This window comes from Hirundo rustica, chromosome 7, assembly GCF_015227805.2.
Source record: "Hirundo rustica isolate bHirRus1 chromosome 7, bHirRus1.pri.v3, whole genome shotgun sequence".
Taxonomy (NCBI): Eukaryota; Metazoa; Chordata; class Aves; order Passeriformes; family Hirundinidae; genus Hirundo; species Hirundo rustica.
This window is the reverse complement of record NC_053456.1, coordinates 27,691,052-27,700,839: the sequence shown is the minus strand read 5'-3', so window position 1 is coordinate 27,700,839 and position 9,788 is coordinate 27,691,052. Positions and strand designations below refer to the sequence as shown.

The following is a 9,788-nucleotide window of genomic DNA, read 5'->3' as shown; positions in this document are numbered from 1 at the left end:
GGAAAAATCTGCTGTCTATGCTAGCCTTTAGCCTCAAATTTTAGTTAATGCTGTCTGTGAACAACCAGGCGTGAACCGAGAGCTCAGCAATGGGCTCTGACACCCTCCCTACCTGTGATAGGCACTCCTAGCACTGAGGGGGCAGCTTGGCACAGCTCCACACAGGAATTAGCAGTAAGCAAATGGCTTTTGACTAGAGATGAGGAGCAGTCACTGCACAACAGCAGCTGAAGAGCAATGCCAGCAGTCCTTCCAGAAAGCAGGAAAGGAGGCGGCACCAGCAGCTCACTGCTTCCCCCTCCCACACAGGCTAAGGGCTCCACCAAGCCACGGCAGAGTTGAGCGGCACACATTTTTGACTTGCTGCCCAGATGTGCAGAGAACTGGATCAGGCTGCTGATGCTACAGCTCAGCAGCTTCAGGGCTTACTGGGCTAGGTTTTAAATAAAACGTGCTGGTCCTGCTGGACACAGACACATCACCCAAGCTCCATTTAGAACAGGAAGGAGGCGAGGAGCCAGAGGAGCTCCCTGTCTTCCCCAGAAGCCACACTCCATCCTAAAGCTGTGCCATACTTGGAATAGGGCAGCAATGGCAACAAGCAGAGGCTGTGGGCACACAGGGCTGCCTGGCAAGTCTAGTAATGATGCCCTCCCTGTTGTTTTCCTACAGAGAGGAACAAGAAGGAAGTATTATTATTCTGTCTTTGCCCTATACAGGCAGTACAAGGTACAGTGATATACCCTTGAGCTGAGCTTCCACTTTCCTGCCCCAAGGCTGTTTCCTTTAATGCTGTACCTCCCTTACAGCCATCTGTGTCCTTTCTGTTGTGCCACTCTGAACAACACAAGTGCTGCCATTCCTCCTGCATAGCCTTTCCTCTTCTTCACCAACACAGACTGGCCAGCCAACCGTTCCAGTCAACCACATCAATCCTCCTGCCACTCACAGTCATCTCGAAGGCATTTAATATACATACAATGCACAAAGCACTTTTACATATTCTGATAACATCCAACTCACATTCCTCTGCGAGTTGTAAGCTCTTTGAAAGAGACACACAGATGCTCCCATGGCACAACACAGTTGTACCACAGGGCAGGAGTAGCCCTGTGTGCTCAGACAGGGATGGAAGGCCCCGTGCTGCCCTTCTGGGCAACTTGTGCTGCCAGACTTTCAGGGTACAGCCCAGAGGGGACCAACGTTGGTCAAAGAGGTTGGGACTCCCGACTTCCCTCCAAAGCCTATCGGAGCTGGGCATGGAAGGACATAACTGCAGAAGGGTATAAAACACACCTAGATCGTGCATTTGATCCAGGGTCAGCAACTACATGTTGCTCTGTTTTTAGGGTATCCTCAACAAAAGCATGCTTCAGAAAAAGAAAGCAGCCTTGACAACAGATTTCAATTTAGTAGTAAGAGCCCACAGGTGTGGAATAGGGTTTTAAAGACAAATAAGGTCTGCACCTCTTAATGAAACTTAATTGGTTCCATCCACAGCTCCCCATAGCTACTGAACTCATTGTACACCTATGTTTTATGCATAATGACTTTTCTATCTGGTATCAGACAGTGATCATTCCAGAAGGCAAAAATCTCAAAATAACCACAATATATGCATACAGAATACATTTAAAAGAAAATCTAAATTGACTGTTCAGACCTTCCCTCACTTGCCAGTGGATCTTCTCCAAACAGAAGGCATTCCAAGTCGGCGTAGGAAATGCTAAGATAGCATGCTTTCCATATTGTGTTATCGGAGCGTCTTCCAAAAACTCAAGCTTTCCCATACAACAAAATGTCATGAAGAAGGTTTTACTCCAGTCTGCGTATCACAGGCTGTACATACTGCTTCAGCTACTGTAAGGTTGGCAAGCAAAGCTTGTAATGACTTGAAGTACAGTTTAGGAGCAGAAAAACTTTGCTTCAGAGCCACTTGCTCGCACTGTCTGATTTTCATTAGGAGGGGTTTGTGTGCCTGTGTTTTTTCCCCCAGGAATGAAGACAGAGATAAATGTCAGAGGGGACTTTTTGGTTTTCAATTCACAGCATGGAGCCTGATTATTTCAGCTGATGTTGTATTTGCAATGAAAGGAGGAGGAGTTTCCCAGAACCAGCTAGGCCAGCTGAACGGAGAACTGGGTCAAACCCTGGCAGCAACAACGCACTTCAGAGTGCAGTGAGCATCTTGGTTTTAAAAACAGATTTTACACCCAAGCACATAGCTTCTCCCTCTTATTAACATCACTTGCTCTCATCTCTGCTTTCACAAGGCCATCAAGAAGCAGTCTTTGCAATACCTCACTCCGGCACTATCACAGCAAAACCACCACAGCTGGGTTCAAACAGTACTAAAGGCAATAAATAGTATCACTGCCAGGAAGCCAAGCATAACAACCCACCAGAGAACCACAAAACAAACTACCTGGCCAAAAATCCATGCTCACACAGGTGTACCTGGCAGAGTCCAAACCACTCAGTGGTCTTCAGGTAGCATTTCTACTTGTGCTGCAGCAGTGGCAGGTGGGCAGCTGGGAACCTGGGATACAGCCAGGAAGCCTTTGCTGCACATCTCCCTGCTGGGGCTGGTTGTTGCAGCTCACTGCTGTGTGTCCTCTGTAGGTCAGCCTCAGCTTACTTCCTCTCAGCTTCAACTGAAATAAAAAAAAGTGACTAAATTAGCTCACCCAGAAATTAACTTGGAGCACCTGGTGCCCAGGCCCTATTAGGGTCCTGCCCAGGGGCGTCTCCGAGGGCTAAGTTCAGTCCTCACAGCTGCCCCTGCTCCAGCAAGCCCTGTGCTGCCCTGGGGTGTTCTGGCAGGACCCAGGCCCCTGCAGTGCCAGGCACCCCAAATCTGCTCTGTGTGTGTCTGTGCCGATGAAGGTCCTTGGGGGCTTGGCTCCTCTCCCACACTGATAACACTGTGCACATCAGCCAGGGCACTGAGGGCGCTGCTCCTGCAATCAGACCCAGGCAAATGGAAGAGGAAATGGAGTTTCACTAGAAACTCAGTCTTTGGCATATTGATTCAAGTTAAGTTCTGAGTGAAACAAAATATGCTATAAAGACTTTAATAAAAATCCATTTACCCAAATAGAGTCCTCATTTTCCTTTTTTTTTTTTTTTAACTGTCAAAGAATTTGACAAATTTGATCAGATCATATCACTGAGCTGAAAGTGTGAGTTCTGGGAATGAGCTATTTGCATCACTGTAGCTCCCCACTTACAGTTTCGGGCTTGCTACATGCCCCCCTCTCTGCCTACTCTGCTATTACAACCCATCTGATCTCACTTTGGGTGGAAAAACACACTTCTGCAGGCACAGAAATCTTCACAGCAAGAAGGCAGAGTTCTTGTCCACAGCTTGAATGGGGCAGGCTGGGTGTCCTGCCTTGCCCCTTCTGGTCCTTCCAGAGCCCCCCCCTCAGCCCACACCGCTCAGTGGCAGAGCCCCCATGTGCTGAACTCCACACGACACAGGTGCCAGCTGCAAGTTGTGTGCTTCAGTGTAAACACTGTGTGCAGATATGTTTGCTTGCAAAGGGGTTTGCATAAAAATTGGCTGAGCAGCCATTTGACCCAAGCTCCAATTAAAAAGCTTGGCTTTAAGCAGATCTTTCTCCTGGAGGCACATGGCAGTGAGTAAATACACTTTTCTCCCTCTCAAAAGTGAGGGTCGTGTGCAAGGTCCAGCTTGGCTGAGTCTCCATGATTACATGACAGCCATAGGAACGGCCACAGTGGCCCTCTCCACTGCCCTGACACAGAGAGGTGCTGCCACCTCATCATGGTTGTCTTCCATCAGAAACTGTCACACGGAGCTCACGTGCTGCTCACAGGCTCCAGCACCCACCTCTGCTGGAAAGCAGCCACTCTTCAGAAGAAACCCCACTCAGCAGTGAATAACAGCTGCTTCCGTGAAGACCAAAGTACTGCTCTCAATTTATTTATTTTCCCTGTGCTCAACAAATGCTCTGACAGGAGCAGGACAACTGAAAATCCCCTTTCCCTCCAAAAGGCCACCTTTCCTCAGGACAGGGCATCACTACAGCTCAGGTGTTTTCCCCTCCAAGCAGCAAATCCTGGCAATTTTTCTGAGGTTTTAACACACCAAGTGGTCATGCACAAGCACCCTCCAGTGCTGGGAGGGTCCCTAGATAGGTTTTTTTCTAGGCAAAAATGAGGCTTTCAAAGGAAACACAGCAGAAAAGCTCCCCAGAAGCAGGCTGTCACCCACTGTGGTGGCTGCTGACAAGGCTGCTCACCGCCCGCTGAAGCAGGAGCCCGCAGCTCATACGTGGCAGTGTTCTGTGCCATCCACCAGTGCCATGGCATGAAAATGCCCAGCTTTGTTGATTTGCCTTGTGCTTCACCTGTTAGAGGTGAAGAAGAGTACAGTGAAGAAGAGTGAAGAAGAGAAGTTAGAGTGAAGGAGAGTACAAACAGCTGTGGTGTGGCTCCTAACAGCATCAGTTTGGGGACAACTAGATTGTTCTAAGGGATAAAACTGTGGGCGAGTTATTCGGGTCATCTTCTGCATGTGCTCACCTGCTCACCATTAGCTGTTCAGTGCAAGCCGGTTTTCAGAATAATTCTGATGTAAAATAGCATTCTGGAGAAAAGCTTGTGGTTTGAGAGGTGGTGGTAGCACTTGGTTATCAGTTCATTCTTGCTTTTAGCCCTGTTGCCCAAGAAGTCAGTGGGCCAGAAAGCAAGTCCAGCTGCTCAGGCCTGGGATGTAAAATGAATGTGTGTCCTTTCAAACCCCTCAGGACACCCTGAGATGTCAATCTCCTCTCACCAGGATTGCTGTGTTTCTGTGCTGTGTGTCAGATGTGAGATCTGAAAAGTCATCCAGGCAGGAGAGAAAACCTGGCGGCTTCATCCTGAGTTACTTCTGGTGGGAAGAGGGAATATGGTGATGGGGAAACAGTTTTAACAGCTGCTCTGAAGTGAGAAGCAGCAGCGTGGAGGAGGAAGAGAATACACAGAAGGAAATACCCTGGTGCCCTTCAGAAGCTTGTTTTCGCTTAAGGAACCCAAACCAGAAGATGTTCCCACCAACCAAGTCAGGAGTCCAGCAATACTGCACAGCCTTTGCTTGCTCAGCTCCTCAAAATGACCTGAAAATAATTGTAGAAGCCATTAAAATACGGTCACTGAGTTATGGATTTCCATTTTTCCCTTTCACAACAGACAGATAGTATCTATTAGAACAGCTTTTATTCCAAAACAGACCAGAAAAGCAAAGACAAAAGTAAATTTCTCCAGATGCAGCTCCATTTCCAAACATAACCAAGCAAAAAAGCTTTAAAAGGCTCCATAAAATAGGATTGAAATAGATATTGCATTGCAGTGTACCTGAAATGTGTCAAGACAATTTTTTTTTTTCTTTCATCTGTAGTTTTCAAAAAAATGTTTATAACATTACAAATAAAAATGTTTTTTATAAAACTAGTTTCAAGGTGAAAAATCAGAATATTCCCATCTACAAGTATGAATGCAGCTGTTTTAGCCTGCTTAGAGTACTCTATTTTCATTAAATATTTTCTTTTGATGAAACAGCATTTTTATGATAGAAATTTCCCAACTAGCTTCAAGTGTAAGTCAACACACTGCAGCAAAAACTCCAAACTTAAGATTCAAATTCTCATATTCTGTGCTGGCCATTGGGAAATAAAGGTTTTGCTCATAGACTGAACTTGTTTGATATGCACTTGCTGAAATCTAATAAAGAGGAAACCCTGAAAAGTAACCATAGATATTGGCATTCAAGCGAAGCAGGCTGAACCTAAGCTTATTCACCTCACAGTGTTTTCTTTACAGAGAGTTTTTAGCTGAGTGGAAACACACAACCATGGATTTGTCCAGCCCCCTACTCCTTCCCTGAAAGAATCTTGGGTTTACCACATCTGATGGGAAGATTTCTCTGGCATGACTGTGACTACTATATTAGCAGCAAATTTCTGACAATCAGTGCAGCCTCATCATAATCACCTAATCTTTTTATGTCCAAAGACAAAACTCTTCCATTGGCTTTCCAAGAGACAAGTTTTCATAAGAGAAAAGATATTTTTTTTCCAGCAATGTGGAAGAGAGCAAAGAGAGTTTCCACACCACCAGCATCTGCTCTAGGTCAGCTCAGGGGACCTGCACGGGGCAGGGCTGTCCAGGAGAGTAGAAGTGGGCAGAAGGGCAGGTCTGTGCCTGAACATGGAGTGACTCCTGTTTCCTGGGAGAACACGCTGCCCCTCTGCAGCTCAGGATCGACATGCAGCATCTGAGGGGTTTGTACAGTGAAAGCAGAAAAATTACAATTACACAGTGGGTGTATTGTCATTACTTAACTGTATGCCTGTGTTGGCTATGGGTATGTGCACAGGGCAGTTTATCAGGGGACTTCATGAGGGCACTGTGCCACAGCAACCTGCATCCCACTGGCGCTGTAATGGTTAATGCCTAAAACTTGCCTTGGCTGAGATCCTTCTGCTGTTTGATGGCTCAACTGAAGCTTGATGTTTATGGTGGAAATTGTCTTGATTTCTTTAGATGAGATGAGCATCCATGGAGTTTGAAAATGTGTTTTAATTAAGATTCTGCTAAATTCTACCAGACACCTACTTGGAAAACAAAGCAACTGAATAATTAACTCTGATGAGAGCAGATGCTGCTCTAATGACAACCTGTTACTGCTCAAGTGCATCATTAGTTGTTTTACTGTGTTCTTTTAATATGTCCAGAGATCCTCAGCTAATGAATATATTGATAGCAATGCATCTAAAATAATTCTTCAGTGTGGACTGTTGTTAAAAAAGATAAAAAATAGCCAACAACCAAAAATCCCAGCATACTGAGTTAATACTGAAATAGTTTCCACTGGTCTGCGTTCTGTGTGCTTGGAAGCAAACACTTTCTTAGTTATCCTTGTGGGATTATTTTAGCCATACATCAAGTGAAGCTTACAAATTGATGAGAATCTAATGATGCATTTATTTACAGATGTGCAGTTCTGTTCCCTGTTATGTTGCCGAGGGGTGAGAAGAGGGAAGGCTTTTTCTCTCCCCTTTGTAATGTGCGCAGCCGTGCATTTGACAAAGTGACTAGAAAAATACTACCAGCAACATTTTACCCTGTTATTTCTAGCCCTCAAAAAGTAAATCCATATCATCTCCTACAATATAGACAGAGCTCTTAAAAAATAGAAAATAGAATATTTATACTTAAATAACTCCCTTTAATGACACACTGCGCTATCTGTTTACACAATGCCTTGTGGTTTCCTCTAAAAGCATGTATTAAAAATGGTGGGTTTCTATTGTGGACTATCAACATCAGGAAGGTTTGGTCTCACCATACAAGTAATGAGATGAAATGCAATAAAGTGAGCAAAAACATCAAATGGGAGTATCTAGCTCATACTTTCATGTTTTCTTCTCTATATTTTTTTATAGTATCAGAATTATGTTTTCTACCTTCAAAGATATATTGAGGAATGATTGAAGTACTCTGAGATGTTTTTCAGAGCCTATTGAGCCTGATACCCACCAATCTAGCGGAGCCAGTGGCATCAGAAAAGTCTCTAATCCCTGGATAGAAGCTGGGGGTTGCTGAGAAATGTGTGCATGGGCATCTCCATCAGCACCTGGGGAGCAGCACTGCTCACCACAAGCCCAGTGGGATACTCACAGTGCAGATTTTAAGCCTCAAATTCTGTAAACCCAGCAAGAGTTCAACAATTACTGCCAAGCCCTTGCCTCGCTCTCCTCTATCCTCCACCATGGGTGAGAGGCCTTGCAGTCCCAAGCCAAGACACCATGGCCACTGTCAAAGCCCCCGTGTCCCTCACAGAGGCAGCAGCGCTCTGAAGAAGGGAAGAAGCACCTGTGAAGAGTCACACTTCTGAAAAAACTACTCAACTCACTTCATCCCAGCCTCTCACGCTGCCTCTTTAACAGTGCTTCACTGCAATCAAGCTGGCTGCATTCTTACTACTGAGAGACAGAAAAAACCTCAACAAGACCAAATTACACGTTTGGTTTCTTCTGTGACCTGCACCTAACTGCAGGATGCAAAGCCCCACAGGTCACCTTTCCTATATAAAGCATAGAGAAGCCCTCTGAATTTATAGAGCTGACAGCTGACTGCCATGCCTTTTCCAGAGACCTCTTTGGGTCTGATTAATTAGTAATTGGGGCAGGAGCTATGCACTTCAGTGACTCTTGGTGTCTTGATTGTAAATCGCAATCTGGTGCTAAATCTCAGCAGGTCACATTGTGTTTTTTTGCTGTGCCCCAGTGACACAACTGATTAAATCTGTGTAAACAGTATCTTAACAGAAATATTTTGGGGCCGGGGCGGGGGGGGGGGGCTGCCTTCAGTTTGGAGGAATTGAGTTACGTTTTTCTGTGGGTTCTGTCTGTATTGAAGCATTTTCATCAATTGTCAGTTATCCCAACACACCAAACCTATGGTTTTAATTTGGCCTTTCAAAGATTGCCCACTGTGGGGGTTTTAAACAGCAAGTCAGCACCCAATTCACACATGCAAGCCTAGGATGATAGACAAACACTACCCTGGGTAGCTTTACAACAAAGAAAGGACAAGGACAGTACTAGAACACTTTTTTTTCTGCATGTTTTCCTGCCTCCTGCCAGGAGGCCCCGCAGGGCCTGGTGCCTCCTCAGCGGGTGTGTGCAGCGCGGGTTGCCTTGTCTGTGTGCTTTTTGACCAAGAGACGGGAGAAACGTGGAGCTGCCTGCTTCACAGGTTACTGCAGAGCAAGTCAAGGACCCACATGTCCCAGTCCAACCCTGGTCCTCCAGTCAGGGCTCTGGCTGACCTCACCTCGGTACCTGCCCAGCCAGGTTCTCGGGTCTATCCTGTTCCCTTTCCATGTACTAGCAGGTCTGGTTTTCCATGGTGTCACAGCCCCTGTGTCACTTCCCCCTCATGAGATGCTCCTCATCTCTGCCCCAGTTGTTGGTGTGCTCCCCACAGACCCTTCCTGCACCCCAGCCTCTGGCTGTGCCTCCCTGCACAGGTCCACATTGCACTGAACCTCATGAGGTTGAGGCCTACCAATATTCTGATGCGAGGAAAGTGAAACAAGTTACTCTAAGACCATTGGAGAAATATTTGACATGTTGCCTGCCTCAGAAGTTTGGTCATTAAACACCTGACTTTTCCCCCTCCAGTTAATTCACAAAAGCATCATAATAAATGTCAGATGCAAACCAATTAATCTGGCAAATCACTGCCTTTCCTTGGCTCCAGCTTCCTCTCCAAGTAGCGTAGCTCCATGCAGGTACTGGGTGCTTCTCAGACCACTACCTTTGCCTTATCCAAGAAGGATAACTGCCTCTGATGAGACAAGAAATCATTTGCAATATACTGTAATTCCAAACAGCTGTTTTCATACGCTCTTTGGGAAGGAAGTATGTTTATCTGCAGCACTGATGAGCTGGAATGCTGTCCATGACCTTGCAGGGAAGCCTCTCTGCTGTGCAGAGAAGAAGCCAGCCACTGTTCCCCAAAATTTCTTTGGAGTGGGGGCGTGTATGGTGTTTTTACATTCACTTCCATGACACACACAAATCCATGGCCTGGACTGAGGATTCACCCTTGAGTTACCAGCTGGCTATCGTGGTTGAACAGAACCTGACCTGCTTTTAAACAATGTTAACTCTGGACTTACAAATTCAGATGTTCAGATTAGTTCTGCAGAATCCATCTCTGACTCCAGGGCAGGCAATTCGGCTCTGGAGTTAAAGAGCTGGTGCACAGAC

At 46.0% G+C, this 9,788-nt stretch overlaps 1 long non-coding RNA gene across 2 annotated transcripts in view; it reads right to left on the bottom strand.

The window, feature by feature from the left end:
* Nucleotides 1-1,718: 1,718 nt before the first annotated feature.
* LOC120755145 (uncharacterized) overlaps nucleotides 1,719-9,788 on the bottom strand; it is a 29,254-nt gene continuing 21,184 nt past the window's right edge. Inside the window, exons 3-4 of one of the 2 annotated variants that reach the window (XR_009208039.1) lie at nucleotides 4,552-5,126; nucleotides 1,719-2,654 (exon numbers count right to left, since the gene is read on the bottom strand). This is a non-coding gene — a long non-coding RNA (uncharacterized LOC120755145). Of the gene's footprint in view, nucleotides 2,655-4,075; nucleotides 5,127-9,788 lie in introns of those variants that run through there. The other variant, XR_005701648.2, reaches the window with a different exon arrangement.